Source organism: Taudactylus pleione, unplaced genomic scaffold (assembly GCF_031769625.1).
Source record: "Taudactylus pleione unplaced genomic scaffold, aTauple2 ptg000181l, whole genome shotgun sequence".
Lineage (NCBI taxonomy): Eukaryota > Metazoa > Chordata > Amphibia > Anura > Myobatrachidae > Taudactylus > Taudactylus pleione.
Genome location: NW_028284583.1, coordinates 11,117,968 through 11,137,933, shown reverse-complemented (window position 1 = coordinate 11,137,933; position 19,966 = coordinate 11,117,968).

Genomic DNA, 19,966 nt, shown 5'->3' with positions numbered 1-19,966 from the left:
AGAATGCAGCAAAAACACACTTTGTTAAGACAGGCAAAACACAATAGCAATGTACAGCATTCAGCAGGTACACACCTAGCCTCACTAGTCACAGAGCAGAAGTGCACAGACCTAAATCGGCTACTGCTTTATATACTCCCTAGTTAGGCCCACCCATTATTTAAATTGTGCAGAAATCTTGAAGATCATTGTCAGGTGTTTGGTAAGCTAACAATATATTGTGCACGATATAACGATTTGGAGATCGTTAACGATGCTCGACAGATTGTTAGATCATTGGTCAGACTGGACACTTTTTATCACCATATCTTGTCCTGGAGTGTCGGGGAGAGGTTAAGGGAAATCGCTAACAATATTGCATCGTGAGCACATCGTCTAGTGCAGGGGTTCCCAACCACGGTCCTCAAGGCACACTAACAGTCCAGGTTTTAAGGACAGCCATAGTTGAGCACAGATGACTTAATTAGTATCTTTGTTATTTTGATTTAACCATCTGTGCTTAAGCATGGATATCCCTAAAACCAGGACTGTTGTGCCTTGAGGACCGAGGTTGGGAATCACTGGTCTAGAGTGTAGGCACATTTAAACACTTCAGTATCATAGCCTGAATTTTTTAGAACACACAAAAACATTTTGATAAAAGACAAAAAAAAAACTGGCCACCAACTGCAACATACTCAACTCACTCTGCGTGGAGACACAACGATTATATGTACGTGAACACAAAACGCACTGGAGACAGCACCCAGATGTAATACAAACAAAACAAAAAAAGTATTTGTTTTTCTGATTTGCAGCTCAGCTGACATTGGGCCTGATTCATTACCGTTCACAACTGTGATTACACATGCAATCAGCTCATTGTTGCATTCTGCACATGCGTATGTATCATAGTGCGCATGTGAGAGCCGGACTCTATGATCAGGGCTGCGATGTGACCACGCAGGCCCATTGCAGAGTGATTTACAGGAAGTGCCATTTGTGGGTGGTAGGGGGGGTTACCAGGGGGGTAAGCGTGCCAGTGTGTTTGAACGCCGTGCACAAATTAGCCACTGTGATGACCTATGCAGCCTGATCACTCATAGAGTGCGATGAAGTTAGCAATTTCTGAGTAAGGTCAGAGCTTGTGCAAGTCTGCGTGAGGCTGCGATGGTACTCGATTGTACCGTTGGTTTTGCAGTCTTGTTAAACATTACGGATGTGTGTATGGTAAAGTGGACGTCCTTATGTTGTGCAGCGGCGGCATAGCGATCGCAATAAAGTAGCATACTATCGCAGTTGAACTACGTGCGTAATTGCTATTGCATTCACATTTACAATCGGTAGTGAATCAGGCCCAGTGTGTGCAGTCACAGCACTTATATGTACATAAACAAAAATGCACTGGGGGACAGTGCACAGATGTAGTACAGAAAATAGAAGAAAATATTTTTTCCTACTTTTTTAAATTCGCATCACAGCTGACACTGCGTGCAGTCACAACGCTTATATGTACGTGAACAAACGCACTGAGGGACAGCGCACAAACGTAGTACAAACAATAGAAGAAAATATTTTTCTCTACTTGAATTCACAGCTCAGCTCACACTGTATGGAGAGACACAGCGCTTTTATATGTGGGTGAACAAACGCACTGGGGTTGTATAAACAATAGGGGTGAGCGGGTTTCGGATTTCTGAAATCCGAACCCCCCCGAGCCCCCCAGATCCGAGTCAGATCCAAGTTAGGCTCGACTTTTCCCGCCTGACTCGGATCTGAAATCGAGGCAAAACGTCATCATCCCGCCTTCCGGGTCTCGCGGGTTTTGGATCCTATATAAGGTACCCGCGTCGGCGCCATTTTCTCACTCGGCTGTGGACAGTGAAGAGGGAGGGTGGGAGTTAGGGCTGGCTGGGCTGTGTAGTGTAGTGTAGTGCAGAGTAGTGTTGTGCTGTGCTGTGCTGCGCTGTGCTGCTGTTGTCCACTACTTCAAAGTCCATAGGGGCTGGCTGGACAGTGTTGTGCAGTCAGTTCTCCATAGGGGCTGTGTCCACTCCAAAGTCCTGTGCAGTGTCCCAGTCCTAAAGGGGTGCTGTAGTGTTGTCCAGGGGGTGCTCTGTCCATCAGGGGTGCTCCCCCCAAGTGCTAAAAAAATAATATTTTTTGTGTGTTTGTGAATTGTGTGCGCAGTAGCCGCACGTGCATCAACAAAGTAGTGCCAAGCGTGCGCCTGTGCCATAAGTAAAGGGCCGGCTGGCTTGACCGTTAAAAGGTGCTGTAACCCCCAAAGTACACTCCAGTCCAAACCAAACAAAAAATAATTTTCTGTGTTTGTGAATTGTGTGCGCAGTAGCCGCACGTGCATCAACAAAGTAGTGCCAAGCGTGCGCCTGTGTCATAAGTAAAGGGCCGGCTGGCTTGACCGTTAAAGGGTGCTGTAACCCCCAAAGTACACTCCAGTCCAAACCAAAAAAAAAATTATTTTCTCTGTTTGTGAATTGTGTGCGCAGTAGCCGCACGTGCATCAACAAAGTAGTGCCAAGCGTGTGCCTGTGTCATAAGTAAAGGGCCGGCTGGCTTGACCGTTAAAGGGTGCTGTAACCCTCAAAGTACACTCCAGTCCAAACCCCAAAAAAATATATTTTCTGTGTTTGTGAATTGTGTGCGCAGTAGCCGCACGTGCATCAACAAAGTAGTGCCAAGCGTGTGCCTGTGTCATAAGTAAAGGGCCGGCTGGCTTGACCGTTCAAGGGTGCTGTAACCCCCAAAGTACACTCCAGTCCAAACCAAAAAAATATATATTTTCTGTGTTTGTGAATTGTGTGCGCAGTAGCCGCACGTGCATCAACAAAGTAGTGCCAAGCGTGCGCCTGTGTCATAAGTAAAGGGCCGGCTGGCTTGACCGTTAAAGGGTGCTGTAACCCCCAAAGTACACTCCAAACCAAATAACAAAATATTTTTTCTGTGTTTGTGAATTGTGTGCGCAGTAGCAGCACGTGCATCAACAAAGTAGTGCCAAGCGTGCGCCTGTGTCATAAGTAAAGGGCCGGCTGGCTTGACCGTTAAAGGGTGCTGTAACTCCCAAAGTACACTCCAGTCCAAACCAAAAAAATAATTATTTTCTGTTTGTGAATTGTGTGCGCAGTAGCCGCACGTGCATCAACAAAGTAGTGCCAAGCGTGTGCCTGTGTCATAAGTAAAGGGCCGGCTGGCTTGACCGTTAAAGGGTGCTGTAACCCCCAAAGTATACTCCAGTCCAAACCAAAAAAATATATATTTTCTGTGTTTGTGAATTGTGTGCGCAGTAGCCGCACGTGCATCAACAAAGTAGTGCCAAGCGTGCGCCTGTGTCATAAGTAAATGACCGGCTGGCTTGACCGTTAAAGGGTGCTGTAACCCCCAAAGTACGCTCCAAACCAAAAAAATATATATTTTCTGTGTTTGTGAATTGTGGGCCTGATTCAGAGCCGTTCGTTATTTGCGGTCGTTCGTTCTAAAACTAGGGGTGGCTATTCAAATGAACCGTTCGCTCTTTGCGGTCTGTTCACGCCTCTATGTCTGAACGAGCGAACAAAACTTGCGTTCATTTTTTGAAAAAATACGCCCCCTGGCCACTCGCACCATACGTCATGTCCGCTATTTATTAGATTAATCGAGTACATCGACAAGGGTATGAACTATAAAATAACCCAGTGACGTGGTCAATGACGCTGCTGTTTTAAATATGCACACCCATAAAACGCCCGTTTTGACCTTTAAGCACGCCTGCGTTCTTATTTCCACTCCCCATTTTCAAGCACCTTCCCCTGTTACCACCCACATACGCCTCTTTCTGTCACTCAAAATAGCAGGCATTCGCTATTTTGCGAGCACATGAATTTCGGCCGCACTGACTGGTTAGCGCATGCGTATAATGATCCGTACGCATGCGCAGTTGGGCTAACATCGCTCGGAACGAACGAGCGGCCGCTTACGAGCGGCTCTGAATCAGGCCCTGTGTGCGCAGTAGCCGTACGTGCATCAACAAAGGAGCAGCGCCAAGCGTGCGCCTGTGTTCCATAAGTAAAGAGCCGGCTGGCTCATTTCTTAAAGGCTGGTGTAACCCACAAAGTGCACTACTCTCCAGCAAAAATAAAAAAATATTTTCTGTGTTTAGCCGCACGTATATATCAAATCGATATAACATAAATGGAGGACCAAACTTTCTCCGATAAAAATAAAATAGAGAAAGATCAAGAACCACTTCCTTTCTAGTGCTGAAGCTGCTGCCACTAGTCATGATATAGACGATAACATGCCATCAACGTCGTCTGCCAAGGCCGATGCCCAATGTCATAATAGAGGGCACATACAATCCCAAATGACAAAGTTCAGGAAAATGACCTTGAAAAAAACATTTAAATCAGCTGAAGAGAAACGTAAACTTGCCAATATGCCATTTATGACACGGAGTGGCAAGGAACGGCTAAGGTCGATCCCTAGTATGTTCATGACTAGTGGTTCAGCTTCACATGACGATGGAAGCCCTCCTCCCACTAAAAAAATCAAAAGAGTTAAGCTGGCAAAAGCACAGCGAAGAACTGTGTTTTCTAAGAAGATATCACAAATCCCCAAGGAGAGTCCAAGTGTGGTGGTGGTTGCGATGCCTGACCTTCCCAGCACTGGACGGGAAGAGGTGGCTCTTTCCACCATTTGCACGCCCACTGCAAGTGCTGAAAGGAGCACCCACAGTCCACTTGCTGATATGCAAATTGAAGATGTCACTGTTGAAGTACAACAGGATGAGGATACTGGTGTAGCTGGCGCTGAGGAGGAAGTTGGCGAGGAGGATTCTGATGGTGATGTGGTTTGTTTAAATCAGGCTCCGGGGGAGACAGTTGTTGTCCGTGGGATGAAAAAGCCCATCACGGTCATGCCTGGGCAGAAGACCAAACATTCCACCTCTTTGGTCTGGCAATATTTCTATCCAAATCCGGACAACAACTGTCTTGCCATATGTACCATATGTAAAGGTGAAATAAGTAGGGGTAGGGACGTCAACCACCTAGGAACATCCTCCCTTATACGGCACCTGCAGCGCGTTCATAAAAAGTTACTGTCAAGTTCAGAAACTTTGGCTAAGACCGTAAGCAGTCCAGGGACACCTAAATCCCGTTGTCCTGTTGTATCCAAGCGCCTGCAAACCACACCGTCAACTCCCTCCTCGTCAATTTCCTCCTTAGTCAGGATCGGAAGTAGTCCTGCAGGCCATGTCACTGGCATGACTGACTCTCCTATCCGGGATTCCTCCGGAGGATCCTGCATTGCTACGCCTACTGCTGCCGATGCTGCTGTTGCTGCTGCTGGGAGTCGTTCATCATCCCAGAGAGGAAGTAGGAACACCACTACTTTTACTAAACAATTGACCCTCCAACAGTCCTTAGCGAGGAGGATGAAGTACGACAGCAGTCATCCTGAAGCAAAACGTATAACTGAGGCCTTGACTGCTATGTTGGTGTTAGTTGTGCGTCCGGTATCCGCCATTAGTGCAGTGGGATTTAGACAATTGATGGAGGTAGTGTGTCCCCGGTTCCAAATCCCGTCTAGATTCCACTTCACTAGGCAGGCGATACCGAGACTGTACAGAAACGTCAGAAAAAGTGTCCTCAGTGTCCTGAAAAATGCCGTTGTACACAATGTCCACTTAATCACGGACATGTGGACAAGTGGAACAGGGCAGACTAAGGACTATATGACTGTGACAGCCCACTGGGTAGATGTATCACCTTACGCAGCAACAGCAGCAGCGTCACCAGTCGCAGCATCTCAGAAACGCCAGCTCGTTCCAAGGCAGGCTACGCTGTGTATCACCGGTTTCAGTAAGAGGCACACCGCCGACAACCTCTTAGAGAAACTGAGGGAAATCATCGCCCAGTGGCTTACCCCACTTAGACTCTCCTGGGGATTTGTGATATCTGACAATGCCACCAATATTGTGCGGGCATTACATCTGGGCAAATTCCAGCATGTTCCATGTTTTGCTCACACAATAAACTTGGTGGTGCAGAATTTTCTGAAAAGCAACAGGGGCGTGCAGGAGACGCTTTGGGTGGCCCGAAAAATTTCTGTCCACTTTCGCCATTCAGCGACTGTGTGCCAAAGACTGGAGTGCCAGCAAACACTCTTGAACCTGCCCCGCCATCACCTGAAGCAAGAGGTTGTGACGCGGTGGAACTCAACCCTCTATATGCTTCAGAGGATGGAGGAGCAGCAAAAGACCATACAAGCCTATACATCCACCTATGACATAGGCAAAGGAGGGGGTATGCACCTGACTCAAGCGCAGTGGAGAATGATTTCCGTGTTGTGCAAGGTTCTCCAGCCCTTCGAACTTGCCACACGTGAAGTCAGTTCAGACACTGCCAGCTTGAGTCAGGTCATTCCCCTCATCAGGCTTTTGCAGAAGCAGCTGGAGAAAGTGAAGGAGGAGCTAAGATGGAGCGATTCCGCTCGGCATGTGGGACTTGTGGATGAAGCCCTTCATTCGCTTTGCCAGGATTCCAGGGTGGTCAATCTGTTGAAATCAGACCACTACATTTTGGCCACCGTGCTCGATCCTAGGTTTAAAGCCTATGTGGTGTCTCTCTTTCCGGCCGACACAAGCCTGCAGAGGTGCAAAGACCTGCTGGTGAACACACTGTCAGCTGAAGCAGAACGTGACACGTCAACAGCTCCTTCTTCATTTTCTCCCGCAACTTGGGCTGCCAGGAAAAAACTTAGGTATCCTATGCAACCCGCTGGTGGTAATGCAGGGCAGGCAGGACCAAGTTTGGACATCTGGTCCGGACTGAAGGACCTGGCAACAATTTCTGACATGTCTACTGTCACTGCATATGATACTGTCACCATTGACAGAATGGTGGAGGATTACATCGGTGACAGCATCCAAGTAGGCATGTCAGACAGTCCATACCTGTACTGGCAGGAAAAAGAGGCAATTTGGAGGCCCCTGTACAAACTGGCTCTATTTTACCTGAGTTGCCCCCCCTCCAGTGTGTACTCCGAAAGAGTGTTTAGTGCAGCCGGGAACCTTGTCAGTGAAAGGCGTAGGAGGTTGCTTCCACAGAATGTGGAGAAGATGATGTTCATCAAAATGAATTATCAGCTCTTCCAGGGAGACCAGCCTCCAGAATGTACAGAGGGACCTGTGGTGGTGGATTCAAGTGGGGACGAGTTAATACTTTGTGAGGATGAGGATGTACACACTGAAGAGGGTGAGGAATTGGTGGATGAGGAGGATGAGGATGACATCTTGCCTCCGTAGAGCCAGTTTGTGCAGGGACAGATTAATTGCCAGCTTGTTTTGTGGGGGCCCAAACGAACCAATCATTTCAGCCACAGTTGTGTGGCAGACCCTGGCGCTGAAATGATTGGTTTGTTAAAGTGTGCATGTCCTGTTTATACAACATAAGGGTGGGTGGGAGGGCCCAAGGACAATTCCATCTTGCACCTCTTTTTTTCTTTGCATTATGTACAGTTTGGGGCCTAGTTTTTCAAACTGCCATCCTGTCTGCCACTGCAGTATCACGCCTAGATGGATCATGTGTTTGTGCCGCCCACTCGTGTCGCTTAGCATAGTCATCCAGCTACCTCGGTGCAACTTTTTGGACATAAAAACACTATTGTGAGGTGTGAGGTGTTCAGAATAGACTGGAAATGAGTGGAAATTAAGGTTATTGAGGTTAATAATAGCATAGGAGCAAAAAAACCTACAAATTCTGTGATTTTAGCTGTTTTTATGCTTTTTTAAAAAAAAATACAGATCCAAAACACAAAACCCAGAACCCAAAACACGGAAGGGTGGTTTTGGCAAAACCAATCCAGATCCAAAACACGAAGAATGATCCAGATCCAAAACCAAAACACAAAACACGAAAAGTGGCCGGTGCACACCCCTAATAAACAATATAACTTTTTTTAACTTATTAATTTTATTTTTACTTTTTCCGCACATGACAACTGTGGAGTCACACTGCTTATATTGTAGTGGGGTATAGACTATACTGGGGTACAGTCACAGTGTAGCACCACGGTGTGACAGTTAGACTAGTAATAATAATTCCTACAGTATCAAAAATAATAAACAATGATTTGCTATCTGCCTGCACTGTAAATTTATCCTCTTCCAATATTAACACTAAGTGGACTGGAGTGGACACAGTACAACAGTCCAACAGTCACTGGAGACAGGGGGTCTGATTCAGACCCGGTCACAAGCGCTGAGCGCTCGCAACCGGGTCGATGGTGGCCCACAGCGCATGCGCACGACGGAGCTGGCTCCGTCGTACGCATGCGCGAGACCCGTCTAGTGATGGGCACTCCGTCGCTCCGTTCTCCCATGAGAACGCCTGCCATTTGGGGGCGGCCCCACTGACATCACAAGTGATGTCAGAGGAGAACTTCCAGCTCTGTTAGAGCCGAAAGCTCTCTGGGGCTTGCGATGAATGAGAACCTACCACAAGGGTCTCGTCACAAACCTGATGGTCGCGATGGTCTTGACCATCGCGACCATCATCATGGCCGCTCGCTATAGCTGTGGGTGGTCATCCACAGCTATGCGAGTGGTCGAGAGGCCGCTCCAAAAATAAAAAAGCCCGGCCCTGACTCAGAGCGAGTGCTCTGTCAGAGTGAACGGCTCTGAATCAGGCCCAGGGTGTGGATGAACACAGCAGCAGCCACTGGACACAGAGAGTGAATGAACACAGCACAGCAGCAACCACTGGAGGTGAAGAGGATGGATATAACACAGCAGCCACTGGACACAGGGGCAGGATGGAAACAGCAACAGCCCCTATACACAAGGACTGGATGGACACAACACAGCAGCAGCCACTGGAGGTGGAGAGGATGCACAGCAGCCACTGGACACGTTAGTACACAGCACAGCTCAGCACACAGACTTGATTAAGTGTGAAATGATGCCCAAGTCACCACAGGGGGGACTTATATGGAATCCAAAACTTGACAGAATCCGATGCCGGGAAGATGACGTTTTGCCTCAATTTGGAATCCTAGCAAGGCGGGAAGACCAGAGTCATCGCTCAGATTCACTTGAATCAAAGAAGTTCAAGTGGGCTCAGTTTTCTGAAAACCAAACCCAGACATCTCTATTACAGTATATATAGAGAGAGATGTATATCAAATCACATGTGCTCTGTATGTACATGTAAAAAAATTAAAGCATCCCCTTCCTCGGCTTCCACAAAACATTACTACACACTCACACACACCTCTCTTGACTGCTGCACAGAGAGGGGGAAGAGGCTGGGGATGAAGAGACAGAGATGGGGATGAGGCTGATGATGGCAACACAGACAGGAGGATGAAGCTGGAGAGAGAGAGTGGAAGGAAGTTGGAGAGAGAGAGTGGAAGGAACATAGGGATTGTTCTGAAGACAATGGAATTGGTCTGGAGAAACACAGGGGATGAGCTGATGGATGACAGGCCTGTACCTTCCAGGGAGGGGAGGGGGTTCCAAAAAGGTTAGAGTACCGGATCCCAAGATTTCTGTTGCTGACCCTGAGAAAACAAATACAGTAGCTGTCTCTAATAACAATAGTCACAATTAATACCATTGTTGTTACAGCTAGTAATTACAAATATGACATTAATAGGATTGTGAATTGTAGGCTATTTTTTTTAGAAAATAACATCTAAGTATGAAAACTTGGTCCTCAAGGCACCCTAACGGTCTGGGTTTAAAGGATATCCATGTTGACCGCAGATGGTTAAATCAAACTGAGTGAGGTACTTTTTAAGACACTTGTGCCCAAGCATGGTTAGCCTTAAAACCTGGTCTGTTAGGGTGCCTTAAGGACCGAGTTTGAGAAACTCTGGCTATTGCATCATATTAACAGAATCCTATATATGATTGTCCAGATGATAAGATAACAAAAACACTGATTTTTACATCTTCAATTTATACGGCTGGGCTTAGGAAGTATTTAGGAAAATTGCAGGAATTTCATTTTAGTTGAATACTAATAATATTAATAGTTACCACAGTAAGAGAAAAGATAATGTGGTGCCTTCAGTATTATAACTAATAACTATGCCCCAGAAAGGCGGGCCAATTTGAAAATAGCTGTTTTACTAAATCCACCATCTTGTACAGTAAGTCACTTACATTCACATCAATAAGCTACAACAGTGCACCACCAAACTTGGACAACAGCAACACTCTAGTATAACATTGCTGATTAAGCACTTCTGCTAAAGACCAGGTTGAGTTTGTCTTTTAAATGACTGCAACTTTAAAACATTGTCCAGTCTCGCACAGGACTCACTGATGCTTGAAGACCGCAGCCTATCACATATACCCCCAAGACATCAAGGCTAAGTAAATTGCAGCATTACACAACAAAAGCATATTTGTTGGCAATCAGCACTTCTGCTAAAGATCGATTCTGAGTAGTGAGCAAATAAATATAAAACAAGTAACTGGTTTGCCTGTACATTAACTTCACCTTTGTTCCCCAGTACCCTAGCCTAGTGGTTCTCTCTGTCATCTCAAGAGAACATCTGTATTGTAATCAACCGGACATAAAATAATGGAACATGTCCAACTTCTTTCATTTCCCAATAATGAGATATTAGTAATTATAAATGATAATTAAGAATTTGCCTTAATTCTAATTTTCCCTACTTCAGAGCACATCTCAGAATGTGTCTGTGTGGGACTCCTGGATATAGGAGTATGTCTCTACATCATAACTAACAGAAAAATAATACTGCCCTCTTACAACATAAAAAAAAGTACTACGGTATATGCTTATAATGCAACTAGTCATATATTCTTTGAAAAAAATCTCAATTATTTTACAAACAGTTAACTGATTGTGATTTAAATACAATGAATAATCCCAAGCGACAGTGGAATTTTATTACTTTCGTGAGTTTGTGTGGAAAAGTATTGCTTTGGCCCATATGTGATGTGGGGAGAATGGAGGGTAAACATTTGTGACATATACTCTCCCCATCCACCCCAACCTCCCCTTATCACATACAGGTATGCTCATCCCACCATTCACCTCTTATCACCATGCTTCCCATCCCAAAGGTTGACCCATCCCTCCCAAACCAGAGATTTCTACCTTCTGCCATGTAATCTGATCTTTACAGCATAATGCTTCTGCTAATCCATGTGGGAAGGGTTGCTGGCAGGGGCAGATAGGAAGAGTTGTAAAAGATTAGTGTGAGGCGGATCATATCTCTCAACTATACCAGCAGACAGGACAACATTCTGACTGTGAAAGACAATTTGCAAATTCTAAACTGCACCACAATCTGGATAGGTTACAGACTGATCTGCTGTCTTCGACAGGTTGTTGAAGCTTACACTACTCAGTGAAGCTGCAGGTGTTTTACACTCTGTTGTGGATTGGCTGGATCTTGGAATGCTGGAACCCTGTTAGAACTGTTATAGGTGTAATTCACCATTTACAGTCAGGTGAATAAATATTGGGACATTGACAGAATTTTCATATTTTGGCCCCTATTCACCACCACAATGGCTTTGAAATGAAACAAACAAGATGTGCTTTGACTGCAGACTTTCAGATTTAATTTGAGGGTAATTAGATCCAAATCAGGTGAACGGTGTAGGAATTACAACAGTTTCTATATGTGCCTCCCATTTTTTAAGGGGCCAAAAGTAATGGGACTATCAACTCAAAAGCTATTTCATGGACTGGTGTGGGCTATTCCCTCGTTATTTCATTATCAATTAAGCAGGTAAAAGGTCTGGAGTTGATTCTAGGTGTGACATTTGCATTTGGAATCCGTTGCTGTCGACTCTCAATATGAGATCCAAAGAGCTGTCACTATCAGTGAAGCAAGCCATCATTAGGCTGAAAAATCAAAACAAACCCATCAGAGAGATAGCAAAAACATTAGGTGTGGCCAAATCAACTGTTTGGAACATACTTAAAAAGAAGGAACGCACCGGAGAGCTCAGCAACACCAAAAGACCCGGAAGACCATGTGAAAACAACTGTAGTGGATGACAGAAGAATTATTTCCCTGGTGAAGAAAAACCTCTTCACAACAGTTGGCCAAATCAAGAACATTCTCTAGGAGGTAGGTGTATATGTGTCAAAGTCAACAATCAAGAGAAGACTTCACAAGAGTGAATATAGAGGGTTCACCACAAGATGTAAACCATTGGTGAGCCTCAAAAACAGGAAGACCAATTACAGTTTGCCAAACAACATCTAAAAAAGCCATTACAGTTCTGGAACAACATCCTATGGACAGATGAAACAAAGATCAACTTGTACCAGAGTGATGGGAAGAGAAGAGTATGTAGAAGGAAAGGTGTTTGGCATAGTGCAGCATAGATAGGCCTAAAACCCTTTTGCTGCTGGTGTGATCTATAAGCCTCAGTTGTGGTAATAAAGCTGGTTCCATCCAACTCCCCTCTGCCCCTTTTATAAACCACTTCAGTAATCATCTTCTCAGTCTCTGACCTGTTCCTCTCATCCATCAGACTCAACTTGGCCTCAATTGCATCCATGGCATTAGTCCTCCTATTATGCACTCAGATGGCTTAATGAAGCACCTGGGTCATGAGCAGGGGCGTTTTATGAGAGGAGGCGGCCCATGTGATGACTCAGTGTGGGCCCCCTCCTCTCTCCGGCGGTCCAGTGGTGCACTGTAGATTCTGGCTTAGTGGCAGAATCTACTGCGCATGCATGGGTCTCTGGGAAAATTTAGTGAGCCATGAATTCTGTGTGGGGCTGAAGGGATCTACCCACACAGGGTAGAAATAGTAAGTGTAACCACACTTAAGGCCTGCCTTGTGTACAGAGCTCAGGTGGAGCTAAAGAGGCAGACTAGTCAGACTGCCAGAAGAGACAGTCCAAGTGGGACTGTGGCAGCTACAGAGCCCAGTGTGCCTGGAGGCCAGTGGAAGCCAGTCCAGACCTGCAAGAGGCAGGGAAGACCACAAATCTCTAAGACTGTTTGTGTGAAGTTGTGGCAGCCAAGCAAGGCCAGGATGCCTGTGTTCATAGCAGCAGGAGGCAGGGAGAACCACAAGAGAGACTTTGTGTGAAGGCCAGGAGGCCACGTTTATACCTGTGAGAGACAGGATTGAGAATTTTGAGAGACTGTGTCATTTTTGCAGACTAGCTACCCATTATGTTCAAGAAGTGAGGTAGTGCCCTGAATGTGGAGCAGGGAGGACTGCAAGAGAGACTTTGTGTGAAGGCCAGGAGTCCACGTTTATACCAGTGAGAGACAGGATTGAGAATTTTGAGAGACTGTGTTATGTTTGCAGACTAGCTGCCCATTATAGTCAGAGTTCAAGAAATGAGATAGTGCCCTGAATGTGTTTGTTATTTTTGTTCCTGATTGCTGACTGTACAGCTCCATTTATTTTCATTTAAAGCTGAAAGAAGCTGCACCTAGGCACTGAACCACTGTCATCTCTACTGAGCTAATTACCCAAGTTATCACACTACTAATACTATCTTGGAAAATGGTCACTGCCATACCCAGCTTTCAGAAGAGTTAGCAAGTGGTCACTAAATCAGTGACCTTTTTATGTGCCAGTGGTAGACAACACAGATCTATGATGGAAAAATTGTATAAAACATTTTCACTTTTGTCCAAAAAATCCATGACAAACAGTACCATTTTTCCTCAAAATCAACATTTTACTGCGCTATCCAGTAATTTGTTTATTCTTACGTATACACCTAATATTTTAATTTTAGCCCCTTTGTTTACAGAATTTAGTATCATTTGACAAATCTACTGTAAAAATTATTATCTTCCTCATATCAAACTAGGACTTATGGAGCAGTTTGTAAAAGCTTGAGAGAGGAGAGTGTTTTAGGTATCTATTTAAAAAATATTCGGGACTGTCAGATGTCATATTGAAAAAAGGCATTTCGTTTGGTCCAGACAATCGAAATCTCCTAACAGACCATGAATTCATGGTCAGACTGGCCCACTGGGGTACAGGGGAAATTCCCAATGGGCACCACTGATTGAGGGCCCACCCTCTTCTCTAAGAGTTAGGTTCCAGAATGTGCACTTACATTATACATTGTTACTCTATTAGAGGTCTACTACCTCGTGGAGGAGGACCACTGATCAAAATGGGTGGTTGGTTTGCTGCTATAGAAACTACACCAAGATTCGCTCTCCTGTCAATCAAACTGGGTGGTCACATGACAAGACTTTTGTTCACTCGGGGCATAACATAATGAACACAGGGCCTGATTCAGACCTGCTTGTGAGCGCATAGCGCTCGCAAGCGGGTCGATGGTCCCCGACTGCGCATGCGCGAGACCCGTACTGCAACGGCAGCTCCGTCGCAACGGGTCTCGCTACAAGACGGGGTGGCTGTCGATGTTGATTGACAGCTTGCCCAGTTTTGTAGGCGGGGAGGGGGGTGGCTGCACAAACGCAGGCGTTCCCTTCGGCCCGCCTGGCATTTGTGGGGGGCCCTACTGACATCAAAAAAGAAAAACAATGCCCTGACTCAGAGCAAGCACTCGCAAATAGCGAGCGCCTCTGACTCACAGTTCTCCCAGTGTTCGCAATGGCACAATTAAGCAATTCCCATGGTAAGAGCTTAGATAGTTTAATTATCTTTACAATGTCATGCACCGAGTTTCCCTATCACATGTCTAGTACATTAATGTGGTATAATTAGACATGAACTTCATCATGTGGTGAATTATCATACACACTTTGCATTATTATGCATTACCAGGACAAAGGTGTATTCACTACAGTGCCCTGCTTTTATGAATCTGGTATATTATAATGCATGCACCATTAGTATTTACAATATATATTTATAAATGGGCCCAGACAATTCACTCTTCAATTGTTATCCAAGCCTTGTGGTAGCTAGCCATACCCCCTCTGGTGGCAGACTACACCCCTTAAGCATGGGCCCCTACTAATGCATTCTCCCAGTGGGCTCTTCTTGCCACAGTCCACACTGAAAGAGTTTGCAAAAAGAACATGGAAACTGCTGAAAGAGAGGATTGGAATGCTTTTAAGGAAATTTAAAGAGCTTCTTGGTCACTTCAAAGATCCCAATTACAAACAAATAGTGCAAAACATGCTAGAAAAAGCATTAGTTTGTTTGTTGAGCTTGAAAGCGCACTTTCTGAACGATCACTTAGAAAACTTTCCCGAATACCTTGCAGCTGTTAGTGAGGAGCAAGGAGATTCTACCATGACATAAAGGAGATGGACTGGTGATACTAGGGAAGATGGGAGACTACTTTTGGATGCTGCACAGTGGAGACCCACTACCAGTGTATGGAACAAAAATACAAAGATTTGAAGGGAAAAGGAAAACAGTATAAGGACTTTCTGCATGTTTTGTACATCAGAATATTGTTTTACGTTTGGTAATAAAATCATACTTTCCCCAGAATAACATTGATAGGGTTTTTTCCCATACTGTATTTTCCCATCCAGTTTGTGAAAAAAGTCCTTATGTCTTAGAGAAATATCATAGTTATTTTTTATAAATCATTAAACCAAATGCCTTTGAATCAACCAGAGAATTGCAGATCATTTTCAGTGAATCAAATTTTGACTCCCAGTGTAGTAAAGCATTTTATCCCATCAAATGCATCATTGTTATCCTTATAAGAAACAATACTAGGGTCTCATAAAACAAATTAAAACCAAAATTGTATATACTAATTTTAAAGTTTCATATGTAGGGTGAGCTCTTCACACACTTGAAATCGGTCAATCTTAAATACATAATGACTTACTGTACATCGGGTCTGCAGCTTTAAAATCAGCTATCTACAAGCTGCTGTGTCTCTCAATGTGGGTAAATCTGTATTGTGTCCGGCAGTGGTGTCACTTACTTGGGTGACACCTGATGTGGTTGGCGAAGTCACGCCCCCTTATGTGTGCCGATCTTGGTGGCGTGAAGGCTTGCCATGTCCCCCGTTCTCAGCACACAGTGGGCTTACCCAGCTCTCTGGCAGCTGCTGGGGCAGCCCACTGATTCTGCCCTGCTTATCTCTGAGTTGCAACTGCTCGGTGGCACCATCCGACGGGGTGACACCAAAACAGCAGAGCAGCCCTCGGATGGTCTCACCAGTGCAGCCCACATGCCCCTAGTGATGCCAGTGGTATACAGTAAGAACAAAGGAAATAATTATAGACTTTTTAAGAAGCAACAGAGGCAAAAACTATACAATTATGGCAGTGTACAAAGAACAACTTTGAAATTGCGTTTATGTAAACATAACTGTACTGTTATTTATCACTGTGCCTGTACACTTTTACATTGAGGAAAACATTTATTTATAAAAGAGAGCAATTTCCAGTAATTTCTTTGTAAACATACTCTATTTACTCCTATTGATTTAAGTAAGCTTCCTTTAACCATGGTACTTTCATTTTACTTGAGGAAAACTTAAAACATTCAGCTGTACAATCAGATGGCACAGTTTTACCAACAGTTAGCGGCGGCTCCTTACCTGTCTGGCAGGGGGGTCTGCATTGCACATCCTCCCTCTCCTCCCTTGCCAGTCCGGTGATTGACAGCTGTTGTCACCAGGATGTCCGGCGGAGGGGGGCGTAGTTTAATCCCAGACCTGCTTCTAGGCTAGCAGACAGGCTGGCTTTTAGGAGCTGGGAGTGGTTTCCCGTGGGAAGCCCTCTCTCTGCTATTGCAGTTCAGACTGGCAGTCCCAGGGGGAGAAAATACCTCCCCCTGGGACTGCCTGTCTGGCTATGATCAGCAGGGTAGTGCTAATGTGAAGTCACCACTGCTGCTAGCCTAGGCAGTGCCTGGGGGTGGTGGATTTTGCTGGGGGGCTGCAGTCCCACAACCCCTAGGTAAAATCCGCCACTGCCAATAGCTTATTTGGATTATAAATTGCATTGTACATATGAAAGCTAGAACATATGTGAAGATACATAGAGTACTGTGGAAAGGACCTCCTGTTGAGTGCAGACAAGTGATACTGATATGGTGAATGTTTTTGCTTTCAGGGTCAAATTCCTTTAACTTGAAAATGTACCATTTGTCATACCAGTGATTATTCTAAGTGCAATAACATTACTGCAATTTCCTGCTACAATATTCACTGTTTAAAGTCCATCTGACAATTATAAGTCATATTACATGCCATTTCCTGTTGTATGTTACAGAAACCCTTACTGTGTTGGTAAAGCAGAGCAATCATAGCTGCGGCAGTTATATGTCCATTTCTCATAAAAATGGTTAAACTTTGAGGTGTTTGTTCTAGTCCAGCTTAATGTGTGGTTTGTGGAAATTAGAATTGGAATACATGTAAATGGAATTATAACAGAATCTGCAGTGTTTGCCTTCATACACTTTACGATAATGATGGTAATTTCACATTTATGACCTGCAAAAATCATAAGCGTTCAAAACGTAATTTAGCACAACTGTGCCTATTTGTTCACATCGCACAAACAAGTTGGTTCCCACATAAATGGTTTTGAAATGCCTCCATACATCAACACCAAAATTTGTTGATTTCCAGGATCCAATGGGAAAACACTTTCCCATTGGAAACAGGTTCCAATGGTTGAAAAATGTCATTAAATCCTGCATACTTACCTTTAAAGAAACCCCCATTATTGATTATAGCAGTCAAGTTTTCCCCATGTAAACCCTGCTGCCCCTTGTGTACCTGTGACTAAAGCTGGGCATCCACTATACAATTTTCTGTCAGATATCTGTCCAATCTGGCTGGTTGGAATGAAAACCAGGTAATGGGAGTAAACGACAATTGTCCATTTGCTCACAAATACTGAAAAGTAGACAAAAATGGTTATTCAGACAAATTGGATAAAACACAAATTTAAACAATTTTTTTTGTCCTTTTTTCAGTGTTTAAAACCATATGATCGACTGTCATTTGCTCCCATACATTACCAGCTTTTCATTCCAACCAGCCAGATTGTACAGATATCTGACAGAAAATTGTATAGTGTATGCCCAGCTTTAGAGTTACTGCTCAAGCAAAAGTCTCTCCTGTCATGGGGTCATGACACAGCATTTGGCAGCTATATAAACTACATGGTCCATCAGCCTCAGCCACTATGACTGATGGGAAGCGACAGAGTAAGTACATATGGAGTGGTTATTTTCTTTTTTTATATTAGCCATTACCAGCTGCAAGCCCTAATGAGCCTGTTACCAGGCTGAAAGCCCCAAAACCTGGAGTGGCCTGTGGATGGAGTCCTCCCTCTCCTAACATCTACACCCCCAGGACCCAAACTGGCTTTTCTCTAAAGCCAACATTTCTAGTCTGTTTTTCCCAAACAGACTTCTCCTGGGGGTTTCAGAACACATATGACAGGAACCTATAGGACATACATATAAGCCATTCAACACTTCTCCAGTGCTTCTATCACATATCCCCCCCCTTGTTTCAACCCTGTGGGGTGGAACAACTGCAGCCCCAAACAATGGACACGTGACAAAGCATCTGCATTGGCCAGCGGGCTTCCTGGCCTGTGTTCTACCATAAATTTAAAGGTTTGTAATACCAAGAACCATCTCGTTATTCTCGTATTACTGTCCTTGTTTTCTGACATCCACTTCAGAGGGGCATGGTCAGTGATCAATCTCAACTTTCTTCCCACCAAGTAGTACCTGAGAGTCTCTAACGCCCACTTTATGGCCGATGCTTCTTTTTCGACCGTAGCATAGTTTCTTTCCTGTACATTTAATTTCCGGCTTATGAATAAAATCAGGTGTTCTTCACCCTCTTTGCTTTGGGACAGGACCGCTCCGATGCCTACATCTGATGCATCGGTATGTACAACAAAATCAGGGGTCATCAGAACTGGTTGGGTACATAACGCTATTTTTAACTCCTGGAAAGCATTTTCTGCTTCAGGACCCCATTCTACCATGATTTTCTGTTTGCCTTTGGTAAGGTCAGTCAGTGGGACTGCAGTGGTGGCAAAATTGGGTATAAACCACCTATAATACCCAGTGATCCCTAAGAAGGCTCTCACCTGCTTTTTATTCAGGGGTCGTGGCCAGCTTTGGATTGCCTCAATCTTATTGAGCTGTGGCTTTATCAAACCTCTGCCAATGGTGTACCCAAGATATTTTACTTCTTCATCCCCAGACAACACTTTTTTGGGTTGGTTGTCAAACCTGCCTTATAGATGGAGTCCAACACTGCTTGTACTCTGGGCAAGTGAGACTGCCAATTAGGACTATGAGTGACCACATCATCCAGATAAGCAGCAGCATACTGTCTATTGGGCCTTAGAATCCTATCCATCATTCTTTGAAATGTAGCAGATGCCCCATGTAGCCCAAAGGGCAACATTTTGTATTGAAACGACCACTCAGGTGCAGAAAAAGTGCGTCTTTTCATTGGCGTTCTCAGTTAATGGTACTTGCCAATACCCTTTGGTTAAGTCAAGAGTAGTTAAATATCTGGCTGTCCCCAGCCTTTCAATTAGTTCATCCACCCTAGGCATAGGGTAGGCATCGAACTTTGACACACTGTTCAATTTCCAGAAGTCATTGTAGAATCGTACACTCCCATCAGGTTTTGGAATGAGCACAATGGGACTTGACCACTCACTATGCGATTCTTCAATTACACCCAACTCTAACATTTTTTTAATTTCCTTCAACACTGATTCTCTTTGGGCTTCTGGTAACCTATAGGGTTTTAGGTTAACCTTAACCCCTGGGTCAGTGATTATGTCATGTATGATGACTGTGGTTTTCCCTGGTTGGTCAGAAAACAGCAGCCTATTTCTGATCAGAAATTCCTTAACTTCCTGTTGTTGACTGGCTGACAGGGTTTTTACCACTGTAATTTCGGGTACCATGGGCCCTAGGTTTACTGGAGGGGCTCGGATGGCTGACAGGGTTTTATAAGATTTACATGGTATATCTGTTCTGGCTTTCTTTTCCCTGGCTGGTAAACTTTATAATTGACTTGACCCA